The sequence below is a fragment of the Aythya fuligula genome, chromosome 1, assembly GCF_009819795.1.
Source record: "Aythya fuligula isolate bAytFul2 chromosome 1, bAytFul2.pri, whole genome shotgun sequence".
In the NCBI taxonomy this organism is placed as follows: Eukaryota; Metazoa; Chordata; class Aves; order Anseriformes; family Anatidae; genus Aythya; species Aythya fuligula.
The window spans coordinates 140,867,093-140,883,943 of NC_045559.1; the positions used below are offsets into that span (position 1 = coordinate 140,867,093).

General features: G+C 39.8%; 1 long non-coding RNA gene across 3 annotated transcripts in view; it reads right to left on the minus strand.

The window, feature by feature from the left end:
- Positions 1–16,648, minus strand: part of LOC116500506 — a 33,816-nt gene extending 17,168 nt beyond the window's left edge. Inside the window, exons 1-3 of one of the 3 annotated variants that reach the window (XR_004254312.1) lie at positions 16,547–16,648; positions 15,714–15,773; positions 3,304–3,617 (exon numbers count right to left, since the gene is read on the minus strand). This is a non-coding gene — a long non-coding RNA (uncharacterized LOC116500506). Of the gene's footprint in view, positions 1–3,303; positions 3,618–5,447; positions 5,606–15,713; positions 15,774–16,546 lie in introns of those variants that run through there. The other 2 variants (XR_004254313.1, XR_004254311.1) reach the window with 2 other exon arrangements.
- Positions 16,649–16,851: the final 203 nt, after the last annotated feature.

The following is a 16,851-nucleotide window of genomic DNA, read 5'->3' on the forward strand; positions in this document are numbered from 1 at the left end:
AAACTTTGTTCTGTGCATGCTTAACTGTCTTGCCTGAATCATGAGATTTGGAGGAAAATATTGTTGCATCCATTTCTTTCAGTGAAGGTACTCAGAACTGCCACAGAGACTGATAAACCCTGTAAAGCACAGAAAAATCGTGCTACACAGCTACTAAGGGTATGTTTAATTAACTTGTGAAGAAAAGAAGAATATGTTAGTTTTCACCATGATCTAAACTTTGTGATCATCCCTCCTGCTGAGGAGAAAAAAAAATCTAACACCATCATTTTAAAGACAGCTTTTTGGTTGGTAAGAGTTTGGAGTGTAAGTATACTCATCAGTGTTAAAAGACAAATAATTTTCCTATTCTTCACAAATTAGTACAGATAATATCAGTTTGTTAAGGGAACCAGAAAGCTTTGGTCTAAATGGCCAAAATAGAGTCCTTAAAGCAATTCCAAACAATGTCAAAATAAAAAGGAGAAAAAAGAACATTGTCTACAGTCCTGTCAGAGCTGCCCTAATGGAATCACAATGTGCGTTTTAGAAAAAGCAGAGGCAGTTTTTAATAATTTTAAATAATTGTGTGAAAATAGCCTTGATCTCCCCTTAAACTGCTAAATCTTTTTAATGCTTCTCTCTCTCTCTATTTCTCTCTCTCTCTCTCTCTTTCTCTCTCTCTCTCACACACACACACACAATAAAAAAAGGCTCCAAATGGGTTTAAGCAGCTTTGATGAATGTGAAACTTATCTGTCTGCTTGTAGTATTTCCAGAAACTGTGCTATTAAGTTGATTTGTGAAGGGACACAAATCATTAGCAAATTGGGCCTTTTATATTAAAAAGGTTTCAGTCAGTGTTTAACTCTTTGGGTGAAAACCATGCTCTAACCAGGCTTCTAGAATATAAACCTTGAGTTCTATAAAATGAGGCATTGATCTCTCTTACCCTTAATATTCAGTGTCATGGGCATTGCATGTCAGAAACTATGCTGGTCACTGACACAAACTTGCTTTTTGCTTATGCCTGAAGGCAGGTAGCATCCATGCACTGAATGGTCCTCTGATACCTCCTGCGGCAGATAGGATTTTTCCATCTATCACTGACAGTCTTTTCTGCTTATTGGAAGTGATTGTATTCCTTAGACTCATATGGGAACTAACCATAGGACCATCCACAGCTAAGATACACAAGCCTGCAGATCTGGTCTGCAGACTCAGTGTGGTATAGCCAGCTAGCACCCTTCCCTCTTGATGTTATTTTTTTAACTTTGGGCACTCAGAAATCTACTATTCCCAGAATACAGGCTATTTCAATGCCCATCCATGTCAAGGGACTAGAGAATAACAGTTTACAGCTGCCATGTCATTTTCCTTTATTTTTGTTTAATTAGACATTATTTTTTTTTTTCTTGTTTTAAATTGTTTTAAAGAAAAACAATTATTTGGCTGTCATAATATTTCAACAGTGTTCCATACTGAAGACTAATGTCACAGTTTCTTGAATATAAACTAAATGAGCTAGAGCCACAGATCTAGTCTGCTACCCTTTTGTCTAGCAGATTCAGACAGATGGTATCAACCAGTTGGAACACTCTTAGTTATAAGCCATTAAGATGAGCAGTGGGTCAGAGCCTTAAAAAATAGGTAAGTACGTATTTGCTTATAAAATGAGTTTCTAACTACTGAACAGTATAATTTAGTAAAATGGAGGCAAACCAATTTCTGTTCTGAAACTGTTGGAATACCAATTTCTGACTCTGGTGATCAGAACTATTCTCATTTTCAGTTAGCTTTATTGTTAAAGGAACTGAATTAGCAGAGAATGCCTTCGTTTCATTTATAGTAGGATATTCCTCAGGCATCTGGGTAACTGGATTTCAGCTTTTAAGGGGATACTTCAAAACTTCCACAGATTTCAAGAGGTCTTGACTGGGCCGTTAAATATCCATCCCGACTGCAAGTTTTCTTCAGTTTGAGTAAACAGCAGAAAGAGTAGCTTACAAGAAAAAAAATAATCTTGTTAAGCTATACTTTCCTCTAGATCTAAAATATTCTAAACCAAGCTCTTCAGGACAAAGGCTATCTTTTCTTCTCTGCCTGTAATGTGCATACAATGAAGTCCTGTGCTTGAGTGGGTCTCTGGTTTCTGTTATAAGACAAATAATGAATCCTACTTGGTTTAAATCTCTAACATATCTTGACTTGTTCTTGCCTTTTAGACTAGATTCTTGAGGCAAGGACTGACTTTATTTATGACGGATAACATGATGTATGCTGGTGGAGGTTAATTATAGAAAGGAAACCCAAAATGTAATAAAAACCTCCATAGTAAGGAAACAATTCTATGGAAAATTCTGCAACAGTTTTAAATGCTGTATGGTAATATCAGTATTAACAGCTTTATTAGAGTCTTGTATTAACAAGTCTTAGTGCCGTATATTAGTAGCAGCTGGCTCTGCATTAATTATCTACTAGTTTAAATGTGACAGCATTATGTATTTATAGTGGTCAGAAAACTTGTCATTAACTAACTTTATCTCAGTAAAGTAGCTCAAAGTATTCTAAATTATAATGATGAAGTAGCACAGGTCTGCAGTGTAGCTACTCAGTAATGAATATTATTTTACCTCAATGAAATCCAGAATATCTTTAAGAACGACCACTATACAGAAACATGTCATTCAGTGTAACAGTGAACAATTACACAGCCAGCCTTTAGCAACCTGGCAGAGTGTCTTGCTTGGGATTGAATAAACACAATTCAAACCCCTTTGGCTTGTTGAACTTAACTTTTTTTTTTTTTTTTTTTTTTTTTTTTTCAGAACTGTTCAACATTTGTCTGTGTTGCCCTGTAGTGTCGTGGCGCCTAGCATCCTGGTGACCAAGTATTCTATGCAAACATCTCCTTAGCTGGGTTGCATTTCAAAGGATGCAACTGGATCCATATGGTCATGTACCTTATGACACACTCAGAAAACCCATATATAGTGAAAAATTAATAATACAAGGCATTTAAATGCCTGCATTTGTGGGACATCAGGATCATTTCAGCAGCATTTGTATAAGTATTTATCTGAGTTAAAATGAAATGCATTGGCTTCATTCAAAAACTGCTATTCAGTGTTGTAGTTTTGTAATATACAACATTTCCTTTAGATCAGAAATACTAAAGTGGCATGTTTTGACATTTCTGAACTTTGTGATTTTCAGAAGTTTCAGTGGTTGATGTTTGACTTTCTGTTCCAAATTGGGATAAAAGCAAATATGAAGACAGTGAAATTTTCAGTGGGACTGAAAACACATGTTCTTTCAGCCCTAGCTGTAGCCTCATTCCACATAAAAAGAGTTTCAGATATTTGCCAGAGATACTGAATTTTGACTAGTTTCACTTTATTTCCTTACCATATGAAACAGTGGGGATGTAACATTTGTACAACTGTAATAGGTGACTTTGTTTATTAGCCAGCTTTGTCAGAAGTGGAAATTTTAATATGAAAAACTGAAAATTCAGCATGTGTTTGAGTTTCTCTGGAGATGTATGAACCAGACTCTTTCTTCTTGCAGTGATTCTGTCTCTTTTTCCTCAGGGGATTCACTGTTTCTGCTTGATGTGCCCCTCTCCCTGGGCGCTCCTTAAACAGAAAAGAAGAAAGTGGAGACTTACTCTTCTGCTAGAAGTCCCTGGTCTGTGTGGGGATATACCAGCTCCAGGCCTCTTCTTTGACACTGTCCTTGGGAAAGGTTCAGGCACAGTGATTCCTTCAGAGACTCAGGCACTTGGAAGTCACTGTCTTTAGGGACCCTGTCAGAGCCTTTATGGCCTCTGTGATGCTCAAGTGCAGTGTGTAATCTGGTCTTCAGTGTCTTCAACCATTATGGAAATGCATGTATTGGGAAACTGTGGCAGTTAAATATCTGTCCTCTGTCTTAGTGAATAGCAAAGGAAATTAACCCATGGCAGCCTATCTGGTGTGTCCCATCCATGTATACAAAAAAGCGTGTTTGGAGATAGTCATGGTGTTGTTCCAGTTGAGAATGAGCTTCTTCCCACGCCTGCTCAAAAGGTTGAAAAGTTTATCTTACTTCTGTAGAAAGAAGGGTGAGCACAATACATTTAATTCCAGTGAGCTCTTATCTGTAACATCCTCCATATCCTGACACTATGACACTGAAGAACTGTATCACCTCTCTAACAACACCCTCTTCATTCACAAGATTTCAAGATACATTTCAAGATGTGTTATTCTTTGTCTCACACATAGCACAGTCTCAAAATGCCAAGGGACATGCAGCCATGCACAGCATTTCACAGGGAAAAACCCTTGTGATTTGCTGCGGGGGGTCTAACCACATCATTTCCCCCAGGGGCTTTGCTTTTTGAGAACAATTCAAACTCCATGGCAGCAGGCAGAGTGATTTCCCCTCTCCAGCAGGGATGCTTTCTCTCACACCTTGGATCACGTTTTAGTCATCTCTCCAGCATGACAGGTGGACTTCCTATGTACAGACAGCTCTCAGGCTGCAATAATAAGGGGAGAGGGTGACAGGCCAAAGGATAAGCCAGCTAAAACAGAATGCAGACCACGTATAAATGAAGCTGTTTGGGTGATGAGATGCCTTTGCCTCCGAAAAGCTTAAAGACTGCTTTGAGGAGAGCAGGGTCAGCTTCAAACAGCCTTGGGCAGTGCTGGTCCTGGTGTGAGTGGCATGCTTTCTGCATCACTCACCCTGTACCATAGTAGTGAAGCTGAAGATGCTGGGGGAAAAGCCCTGAAGTTTAGACAACACACACAACGGATAGCTGAGAATGGGCTTTAGTCATCCAATGTTTTTTGCGATTAAAACGATTAAAAAAAAATATTTATTTATTTACTTATGTATGAAATACACAGGTACACTGAGAACCAATGCTCACAGACAGAAATGACAGTCTGACCCAGTCAGGCAAGAGTCATGCTGTGTTTCCAGCTGCCCTGGTTGGGAGCTGCCCACACAGCTGATCCCCACATGCAGATCTCCTAAAACTGTGTTTAACAGAAAGTGCTGTTAGCTTGATTAATGAATCTTGTTGCTGATGATATGTTGTACTGCTGTGTTTGTCCTAACACACACCTCACATTTCCTGTAAAATGGATGCTAAATCTGTGCTAATGCAACATAATCACTGCAGAAGTTGACCATGCAAGCCTTTCTTTTGCAGAAACTGCCCTGAAACACCCCCTCCTGCAGGATCTGGTCAGATTGCTTTGCTCTACAAGTACCCAAGTACCTGAAAAGTTCATTACCCAAGCCAGTGGCATGCAGATATTACAGGCTGCTTTTTTTTTTTTTTTTTTTTTTTTTTTCTTTTTTCATTATTTTACTTGGATTTTTAGTGTTACAAGGGTTTTCCCCAGGTTTAGAGCACTGGTTCAGCCAAACCTCAGCCTTGTTTGGAAAGTAGTTTTTAATACCTACCTGGAGTGTGGGTGAAGGTGAAAGTTGTCAGGCTGTGAAAAATGGAATTGGTGTTGGCTGACCTGAAATAGGCCGTAAAGTTCTATTCCTCACAAAGGCAAGATATATTATTGCTGTAACGCCATTATTCCGCTCCATCACTTTTAAACCTTGTTCCCATTATCTGCAAGTTAAATATAACCCTATGTAAAAACAGGAAGGACAGCACTAAGTTGTCCAGCTTAACAGCACACACTTAAAACATAATAGAGCACTTGTTACTGTATTTTATGGAACGGAAACTCCAAATGTAAAGATGTATTAAGGAAATATCTCAAAGTTATTAGGGAAGGATATTTACAATTACAGATTGCTTTATATTATGCTTTTATGAACATCTCAGGAAATGAAATAGCCCTCAGCTGTAGAGAGTGAAGAGGGAGGTAATTTTCCTTAATACGGGTGATAAAATTAATCTGATTGAAATCGCTAGCGATTATTTCGCAGAATACTGAGTGGCAGTACAATCACTTACACTCTTTTATATTTTTTTAGTCAAAGCTCGTGTAGATGAAAGCTAATTACAAAGTAGTGATGTGAAGCGCTAAGGAAATAGTTTGTATAGCATAGAACAGGCACAGCTAATTGGGGTTTGTGATTACACAGATTGTTGTTAGGGAGAATTAACTACCAGCAGTCTCTCCTGCAAAGCTTCTCATCAAGGGAAAGTAAAAATAGACACTGGATCTGTTATTTATCTAATTATGCTATGAATATTTTCACAAGCATGTTACACACTCTCAAATGGTTTGTTGTTCAAAAACTTTCGGTCTCATGTTGCTTCTGATCAAAGTATCAATATGAAGTTTCTGACATTCGATTTTTTTTTCACTTAATATTGCACACCCAGTCCTTCCATGAAGCTATTCCTGGAAACAGAGTTGTACGACTTCAAGCATCGATACAGAGCACCATGGTAGCAGGAGTACATCAAAATGATTACTGGAAAGGTGACTAGACAGAGAATACTGCAGAGAGTGACCAACCTAAGAAAAGCCAAGATAGGTTTGAAATAGCACTGAGAAATTTTTGTTTAGCAATTATTGTTTAAATCACTGTACATGCCTATAGACTGCTAAAGCCTTGCAAATAAGCAAGAAGACAGAAGACAGGCCTTTGTTTTACACTGCTCTGTGCAGAATGGGAAGGGGTGGAGGGAGGAGATTTTCCATATGGAGACCCTGATCTTGTAAACTAATCTGCATGGGAGACTCCTTATGCTGCATGGAGCCTCACTGAAATCATTAGGACTCTGTATGGTGCAGTGTGTAATCAGGCTGATAATAGATGCTCATTGAATTTGTTACATGTTTTGCTTTTCTTTGTTACTGCCTTTTACTTGCTGACCTGGAGTAGCTTGCTGAGATTGAAAACTGTCATTTGACAAAGTTTCAGAGAAATCTGCAAGAGCTAAGGCAGAAAGCTGCTTAGAGTCCTAATTTCTGTGGGGATATTAAATTAATGGATGTTACTTAATAACATATTCAGCAAACTTTGGCCATTAGCAGAACAGCTGCAAGAATTTTGGAGGAAGGCACCTGAAGGATTTAGTAGTGGGTTGTTAAACTACATATTAGTAGTCCTAACATAAACATTTGTCAGTCTCAACAGAAGTTCTTGTAAGGGGAAAGGGGGGGGGGGGGGGGGGGGGGGGGGGGGGGGGGGGGGGGGGGGGGGCGGGGAGTGATTCTAAAATGCTTTGCTTAGGCACTATCATTCAAACAAATTGGAAAGCATTAATATTACTAGTGAAAGGAGCACCACACCTTCCTGTGAGCAGTACTTCCTGGCATTGCTGCTTCTTGGTGGAAACCTTATATACTCCTATTTCCATACATACAGCATCTCTGTGTATCCCTCAAGAAATGCTTGAATAACACCCAGCTGCATTCTGCACAGGGACTGGATCCTCAGCATTTGTAAGACATCTTAGGAGACAACTGCAGTAGGGAAGTATTTTCCATCTGCATAATCTCAATTTTCTGTATTATACGGTCTTTTCTGTATTATACAGTCTTTCAGACTCAGTATAGAAGCCTGAAGATGAATGGGTAATTCATAGCAGTTTAATAATTCATATAAAAAATAAGAGCAAAAAGGGTCAGAAGCAGCTTCTGAATTTGGGTGGCCAATTTGAAGCATTTGGGTTTGCTTTGTAAAAATGTTGAGTTCCCACAATTTCCACTCAGACTTAAAATTGAAATGCCCCAAGTCAGAGAACGATTTTAGTATAAGCTCATATGTTTTTACTTTGCTCTCTCTCTCTCTTTTCTTTTTTTTTTTTTTTTTCCCCTGAAAAAATCTTCAGGCCACAGCTTGCTAAGCTGTGAGTTGTCCTATCATCCAGCGGTTCCCAAACTTGAACTAGCAGCACTGAAAACTTCTCTCAGCCGTCCAAAAATTAGTCCTGCTGTGGAAATTGCTCTGTGCCCAGAAGTATCCCTAGATGGCTAGATTCTGTGTAGAATCTATAGCTTAGTGCAGATCAGAGGGATGGGCCATAAGCTCCTGTGGTTAAAGGACCAGGTGACCTGGTCTGTGCACCAACCCTCAGTGAAAATCTCACCCTCAGCACAGCTTAGCTATCAAGAAATGTTGTATGGAGCACCCTGGATGGGTGATTTATACATCCTCCATGCAGATAAACCCAGAATGATTTGAAATGTAATGATGTGAAATGTGCTAACCAGCAATACAAAAAATAAAATAAATTTTCTAAAAATATAGTATTATGTATTCACAATAAAAGGATAGATGTACCAAAAAGATTGAGATGAGAAAGTGCTGCTATACCTTAAAAAAAAAAAAAAAAAAAAAAAAAAAAAAAAAAGGTGTATATGCAGAACTGGAGTAAAGTTTTTCCGAAGAGACTTTTTGCTATGGATGGTCAATTTAAGAGAAGCTGGATCTGATTTTCCAATATGCTGAGGCCCTGCAGCTTTCACTGACTTCACACTGAGATGCCTAAAATCAAACCAATAAATATAGCACCAAATGTCCATAACAGTGCTGGTTCTCCAGCCCCTTCACTCCCCCCATCCTTTTAGATACAGGGGGAGGCAGCCCCTTCACTCTTCATCCCCTAAACAGGGAGGTGAAGAGGATCCTCAGTTGTGATAACCAGAACTGGGAGGGGAGCTAGAGGAGACCTGCAGCCTGTCAATATTTCTGTTCTACAGTACTGCCAAAGGGTAATGAAGGGCCTCTGTTGGACTATGGATATTATTCCCTGATGCGGTGTCTGCCTTCAGAGTAAGGAGGTGGCATTTAACAGCCCTCTGCAATAGGGAGAGGAATAGGAAAAAGGGAAAGAATATAGAAGAGGAAACCCTACCTACTGTTTGGTTTAATTTACATTTGGAAAAGGATCAAGGACAGAGTCACAGTAGACAAAACTGTTCTTAGCAGGAATAATATATAAGAGGCTCTCATTTTTCATGTGGGTACACAGAGGACGTACTTGATCAGACAAGCTGTCCACCTCCTTCAGTAAACTGTTTATAAAATTGGCTAGCTTCAGATGAGTATGCCAGAAATTCTGTGTTAGGCTGTTACAAAGACAACTTACCCACAGGGCAAATTTCCTTCTAATCCACAGACGTAATGCCCTGAAGCATAAGAATTTACATCCTTTTCCAGAAGTCTTGGAATATTTTTTGTTTGTTTTCCTGCTCTTTACTACACAAAAAAGTAGATATTTTGAAATACTAAAGTTCAGAATTTTCACTATTACAATATTGTAACACACACATGTGAATAAATATTTGCTATTTATTTCAACTAGATAACGACTACAGATATAATGTAAAATTATATACTTTTTCATACTATTATTAATGGTTTGTCACTAGCAAACACGGTATTATATATATGTATATGCAGTTTCACTGCCATTCTGTATGAGCAGAAAATAAAAATTATATTATATGGATATATGCAAATGATGAAGGGTCTGGACCTGTGCTAAGTAATTTTCCTGTGCTCCTTTACTTTGTCCACCTCAACTGACAGCCACTGAAAATTAAATGGTTTTTAATAAAAAATCTGTAACCTGAAATGAATCCCTACAGGATAATTAGAGTATCTTGCTCATAAAAAGTAATCATGTGTCTTCCACTCGTGAAGAAGCCTCCATAGCTGATCAGCAGCCATGCAATGCCAGTCAAGCCAGATCTTTAATGCCCATCAGAAGCAGCACTCGGCTGAGATATGTCACTGTGTCACACTGCTCAGGGATGCACACAGATGTACACTTCCTCGAGCACACAGTTTGGTTTGTTACTCCATGCAAAGTGTACTGTATTGCTTTCTGCACTCCTGATCTATGTGGCACTGCCTCCACCATGCCTCCTGCTTTCCTATCCCACCGGTCCACACCCCTCTTCAGCACTTGCTCTAGGACAAAGTACATCTTTCCCTGTTTGGCTTCCTATATCAAAACTTCTGCCACCACTAAGGGTCTTAGGGTTCATTTGGTGGAGAGAGAGATTATTCCAGCCAACTCAGGTCTAAGTATTTTAAGCTACAACTTTAAGCAGGTCTTAAAATACGCCTAATTGCCAGCCATCAGGTCTGGCAGAAAACTGGGCATTCCTTTCCCAAATGCCATGTAGTCACAGAAATACTACACTGAGCCTGTGTCAGAGTATAGTAACTCTCAATAGCACCTATTTCCTTGGGCTTGAATCTGGACTTCCAGCTCAGAGCACAAGCCAGCCAGATACAAGTCTTCCATCAGTCGTTCTGCAGAAATGCACCAAATGAAACGACCAAAAAACACAGACAAAAATAACTTTGGCTTCTATGTATTTTAAAGAAACTATTTCCTATTAGCTAACAGGCCAGAACTCAGTAAATCTAATGAACGGAGATATTGATATTAATTGTCATTATTCCTGTGTGTTACTTGGGCACCTAATTAGGATCTCCTTTGCAATATAGTAAAGGTATTCCCAGAGACAATCTACAAAGGACACACATGAAGGACAAAGGAGAGAGGAAAAAAAAATCTCTTATTTTAAGATGACAAACTAAGGCAGAAAGAAGCTTGCATTTTCCCTCAGTAAGGTGAGAGATGGAAGAAATATGAACAGTGAAAAAAAAGGGACTGAATTTTTTCTTTATTTTTATTTTTTTTAGAGCCATTGACTTTGGGAGTCAGCTTTCACACCCAGTGATACACTTTGAGTATAAATTGTGGTACAAAACCTAAGGAGGATCATTGACTTGATTTGTTTTCATGTGTGCTTCTACATGTAGATTAGCATTATTCCAACATTACAATGCAGACTTAATGGGGACTTTCCTGTCCTATGTGAAGTTCTTAGTGTTCCAGCTTTGCATGGAGGTGGCTGTGAGACCAGATGGATTTTTTCAAGAGAAAGGGGAAAAAGTCCAAGTCACTGCCCAGTCATCTGTCAGACATGTAAAGGGTGAGAGGTTCTGCCAAACTGGGTAGAGGGGTGGCTAAAGCATGTAGGTGGCATTCCTTCTTTTTTTTTTAGTCAGATAAATTCCCTCAGTGCAAAGACAGGTATAAGTCTGAAGATAACTGTTTATCTCAACCTAAGAAAGACGTGTAAGATGAATCACATTCTGGAAGAGCTCCTCTCAGCCTAATGCACTTTAGATGTCTACAGGTATGTTTGCAGGATCCCAACAGCTTAGCAGTTGCTTAGCAGTGAGTCCCTTGTAGTCACCCTCATGGAAGCTACTCTGGTGTGTGCAGGTGGTGAGGGACCGTTAGGATGGACAGACTGACCAAGGCTGGACCTCAGACACCTGGGAAACCTCAGTCTAAATTTTCAAATATCCAAAGCTTTCTTGCTGCATCTGAATTGGACTCAAAACTCTTCTCTCTCTGAGTGAAATGGCTGCCATATTGTGTTTCTATAATGCATGTCTGTTCTGTTTTGTTTTCTGAGCTGGCTGCCCTGCCCCTCATAGAAACCTCTCATCATTTTAGGGTGGTGCATGGGAACCTTCCTGTACCAACAGCCACCTGGCCCCAAGCAAAGGATTTCAAGGATAAGAACATAAATTTCCTTAAATCCTGGAAGCTTGGCATGGTTTTACTGTAGCTACTTTACTGGTGGTAACTGAGCCGTTATGAGCATGATAGAAATTGATACATATTCTTGGAGAATGACAGACTACATCTTAATGTAGGTCTTTTTATAATACTAACTCTATGAATACATGAAGCTGCAATTTATTTACACCTTTGGTTAGTTTATAAAAAATGCCTTATGCATATACTTTACAGGGCTATAGCTTTTAGTCCACACATATAAATTATCTAATAACTAGCATGCACCCAAAGCTCAGTGGGATTCGCATTAGTGATGAGAAACATTTCCAATTACATCCCCTGAAGGTCTGAGTTTGTGACAGGCTCTGTCCTGAGTTCTTACCACAATGCTTCTAATACAATAAATATTCAGTAAATAGAAAGAAAAAGGGAAGAAGCTGTCAGTGTCTTGTGGGAGCCTTTCTTCAATTCCTTGCCTGTGGTGCATTTTGCTTGAACATTGCCATGGCAAGTTTTATCTACATGTTTATCTATCTGTCTACACCAGTGGATGTATTGACCAGGATATTATCCCCCACCCACCTCTAGCTTTGTCCTGGCTCTTAAATATCCATTTTTACCTAATCCTTTGACAGTCTCTACAGTGTTCAACTCCTGGGTGCCTCAGTACAGCAGTGCACAACAGATTTGTGTATAGCTAAATCACCCCATGAAAAATTCCCTTGGTGCCCATTTTCTACTTAAACTGGTGATTAAGTATCTCAATCTACTACAATTTGAAAAGCATCAGAATGCTCCTAGGTGCCTATTTCAGCTGGTTGGAGAAGTAATTTAGTTTTCATGGGAAATGTCAGTTTCCTTTCCTTTCCTTTCCTTTCCTCGCATTTCCTTTCCTTTTCTTTTCCTCGCATTTCCTTTCCTTTTCTTTTCCTCGCATTTCCTTTCCTCGCATTTCCTTTTCTCGCATTTCCTTTCCTTTCCTCGCATTTCCTTTCCTTTCCTCGCATTTCCTTTCCTTTCCTTTCCTTTCCTTTCCTTTCCTTTCCTTTCCTTCCCTTACCTTGCCTTACCTTCCCTTCCCTTCCCTTACCTTCCCTTCCCTTCCCTTCCCTTCCCTTCCCTTCCCTTCCCTTCCCTTCCCTTCCCTTCCCTTCCCTTCCCTTCCCTTCCCTTCCCTTCCCTTCCCTTCCCTTCCCTTTCCCTTCCCTTCCCTTCCCTTCCCTTTCCCTTCCCTTCCCTTCCCCTTCCCTTCCCTTCCCTTCCCTTCCTCTTCCCTTCCCTTCCCTTCCCTTCCTTCCTTCCTTCCCTTCCCTTCCCTTCCCTTCCCTTCCCTTCCCTTCCCTTCCCTTCCCTTCCCTTCCCTTCCCTTTCCCCTTCCCTTCCCTTCCCTTCCCTTCCCTTCCCTTCCCTTCCCTTTCCCTTCCCTTCCCTTCCCTTCCCTTCTCCCTTCCCTTCCCTCCTTCCCTTCCCTTCCCTTCCCTTCCTTCCCTTCCTCCCTTCCCTTCCCTTCCCTTCCCTTCCCTTCCCTTCCCTTCCCCTCCCTTCCCTTCCCTCCCTTCCCTTCCCTTCCCTTCCCTTCCCTTCCCTTCCCTTCCCTTCCCTTCCCTTCCCTTCCCTTCCCTTCCCTTCCCTTCCCTTCCCTTCCCTTCCCTTCCTTCCCTTCCCTTCCCTTCCCTTCCCTTCCCTTCCCTTCCCTTCCCTTCCCCTCCCTTCCCTTCCCCTCCCTTCCCTTCCCTTCCCTTCCCTTCCCTTCCCTTCCCTTCCCTTCCCTTCCCTTCCCTTCCCTTCCCTTCCCTTCCCTTCCATTCCCTTCCCTTCCCTTCCCTTCCCTTCCCTTCCCTTCCCTTCCCTTCCCTTCCCTTCCCTTCCCTTTCCCTTCCCTTCCCTTCCCTTCCCTTCCCTTCCCTTCCCTTCCCTTCCCTTCCCTTCCCTTCCCTTCCCTTCCCTTCCCTTCCCTTCCCTTCCCTTCCCTTCCTTCCCTTCCCTTCCCTTCCCTCGCTTCTCCTTTCCTCCCCTCTGATGTTCCCCATGTTTTTTTGTTTTTATTGAATTAAAAAAATGCAAACCCATATATTTCAATGACATTAATAATTATTTAAAAAGATAGGTATAAAGGGGATGAGAGGAATGACCCTTTTTTAAAAAGCAAAAGCAAAACAAATCAAAACAGAGTTAGCAAAAGAAGTAAGTAAATCTAAGCTTTTTTTTTTTTTTTTTTTTTTTTTTAAAGATAAACAGTTTTTCATTTCTTTTCTTTTATCTGTTTCTGGTTTTGTCATCAATAATGAGCACATTTGGTGGGAAATCTGTATCTTGTTAAAAATACCTTCCAAGAAGAAAAAAGTTTAACAGCCCAAAAGTAGAAATGCATATCTATATACAGAGACATAGTATTACTTAGAAAACCACTTATAATGAAGGGTAAGCTTCATAGTTAAAAAGAAAAAAAAAAAAAAAAAAAAAACAACATCTGAATGCTAGAGCTGAGTGCACATTCAGTGTTAATTGAATTCTCTTATGCATTTGCCTAGCAAGGGATACTTAAATTCACATACACTCTTTGGCCTTTGTACTTATTTTCTGGAACAAAGCAGCAATAACTGCGGTAGATCTGGGCAGATGAACATTTTCTTTGCCTTGAGGGAGATAGGGTCACTATTCACAGCTGCTCCTACCCTACTTTCCCTTCTGGTTGATAGCATGGGCAGTGTGTCTGCACAAATGGACAGCACCAGGACTCTGCTTTAGCTGATGGTAGTGGGTGGCTCAACTAATGGCTATGTTCTGAGATGGAGATATACATAAATGGCTCTGTACAGGGCCATGGTAAGACATTTCAATCATATTGCCATGCCTCCATACCATTTTTAAGGATGGTATAAAATAATAACAAGAATTAATTATTTAATTAATTGTTAGGTAGTATGACACCCTGGATATGAGCTTTTCTGAAAACTCAGCCAGTTTGCTTAAGTATAAGCACAATGATAACACGGTTGTCATGCTTTTAGTGCCTGAAACAGTGCCCTGCATATCCCTATCTACTACTCTGTCCCAGTAAATGTAATGACCAGTGCTGCTTTCTGACACTGAGTGGATGGCATGCTCATGTCTGCATGGCTAAATTCCCTTCTCCCTGCATTGTCCCTGTTGTCTCCTGGGGTCCTTGATCTGACCCATTACCTGAGCAATACCTGGGAGACTGCTAGCTGGCATGTGCCCAAAATGTGCTAAGCAGTATACTACCAATTAAGTGCCATGGATGATCATAGGCCTGGTCCCAAACACTGATTAACTCACAAGGAGAGAGGCAGCTGTTGTGAGCCATGCAGAGTGATGGCTAGCTCACAGGCAGCTTGCTGAGACAAAGCTGTATCACAAAGTGTAAGCCTGTCTTCTGTAAATTCTGCACATTTCCAAGGCTCAGTAGAGAAAAACAAGATTATGACAACAAGAGAATGCAAAGAATCAAGGCAGTCTGCAGTCTCATCCATAATCCTGGTCTCTACCTCAAAATTTGAAAACTGATGGCTTTTGTCTCACATGTTGGCCTTCATTAGATAGGAGCTATTTGCAGTTGATGGAAGGTGAGGAACCAAAGGGACTTCTCTTTCCTTCTTTAAGGAAATAGAGGATCCTGAACATGGACCTGTTCAGCAGTACTTGTTATAATAGCAATACATAAAGAAAAAAGTGTCCTCTCCCTTATCTTATCCCCCCCCCTTTTTTGCTATATTTTATACAGCTATACTGTCTCTTTTATCTGCCTACCATCCGCTCCCCCTAATGACTTTTGAGCTTGTTGAGCTCAACCAGGTTTTCGAATGAAGCAGTTTCAAAAGATGATGCCTCGAAGTAAGTGAAGCACTTAATATTGTCATAAATATTGGCAACTGAGTAAAAGAGCACCTATAACCCCTTGTAAAAATAAAGCAAGTAGAGTATGGTTTGTGCCATGTAGCAGCAACTTGAAGCCAATCAGCAATGATATTCTAAATAGTGGCTTTGCTGTCTCTTGTCTGGGATGGTGTTGTAAAGACTGTGAGGGAAAACTTGGTTATTCTAGGCAGAGCCTTTAAGGATTAAAAGACACAAATCTATAGAAAAAAAACTCATTTCATTAGTCTGTCTGCTCTTAGACAGCATCTGGTCTAAGCTCACAGGAGCCTGGCAGGAGACAGCCAGGCTGTGCTGGACATACCTGTTTATGATGCATTGCTTAATTTCCTGATCTCAATGCAGTGTCCCAAGTGGCTTCATCCTAAAATATGTATTTAAATAATTACTCAAAAAAAAACACATATCTTTCTTCCCCAAAACCCTGAAGAACTGCTTAGCTGTACACACTTTCTAGGTATATCTCCAATGCAAGTGTGTTGCTAGCTTCTGCTATGCTGAAAACTCCTGTATACAACCGTAAAGTTCATTTTTATACACAGAGTTCATACTTAAGCTAGAGAAGAAAGTATACTCTAAATACAAATCACTGTTCAATTAGGATAGAGGTGATTTTCACAGAGTATTTCTGGCACATCCCCAAAACCACACATTACACCTAAAAGATGCAATACTTGAGGATCTTCTTCATTTTATTCAAATCAGTTATATGCCGGCACATCATTTCACCACTGCATGCATCAATTTAGTGAAAAAATAGTAATCTGCTGCAAGTTCTCAGTCTGCATCTTGCTCATATAAAATCAATTTATCCCGAATAAGGTTATGTCCTGCTTCTTAAAAAAAAGGCTATTTTCATGCCAAATTTCCATTTCAGATCTGAAGCATTTAATGTAGAGGGTTATTATGAGGACCAAAAGTAAAATAAAATAAAATAAAATAAAATAAAATAAAATAAAATAAAATAAAATAAAATAAAATAAAATAAAATAAAATAAAATAAATAAAAATAATAATGATAATAATGGTAATAAAAATTATAAGTTTTACACAAGGGAAAACTTGATTTTCTCATGTTTAAAGATGGCACAAAACACCTATGCTAGAAAGATGTTTAAAATACCAAAGTCTTCATACCTGACTCAGTCAAATGTGCAAAAAGGGAGGCTGTTGTTATTTTCTGAATAGTGTGGATTATTCCAAACTTCCTCAACTCTGTTAGCTCAAGAGCAGCTGAGACTTACACTGGTGGCTGCAGCCTCAGTCATTTCTCATCTCCCACACACATTTGCTCATGTCAGTGGGAGGCAGTGTGGGCACTGTTTCTGACAGTTTTAAACCAGAATAAATTTTATTTCTCCTAGATTAATTATCTAATGCACTATTGTGAATTAAAACCAGCTTATACAATCTTTGAAGGATGTAGATGGCAAAATAGCAAA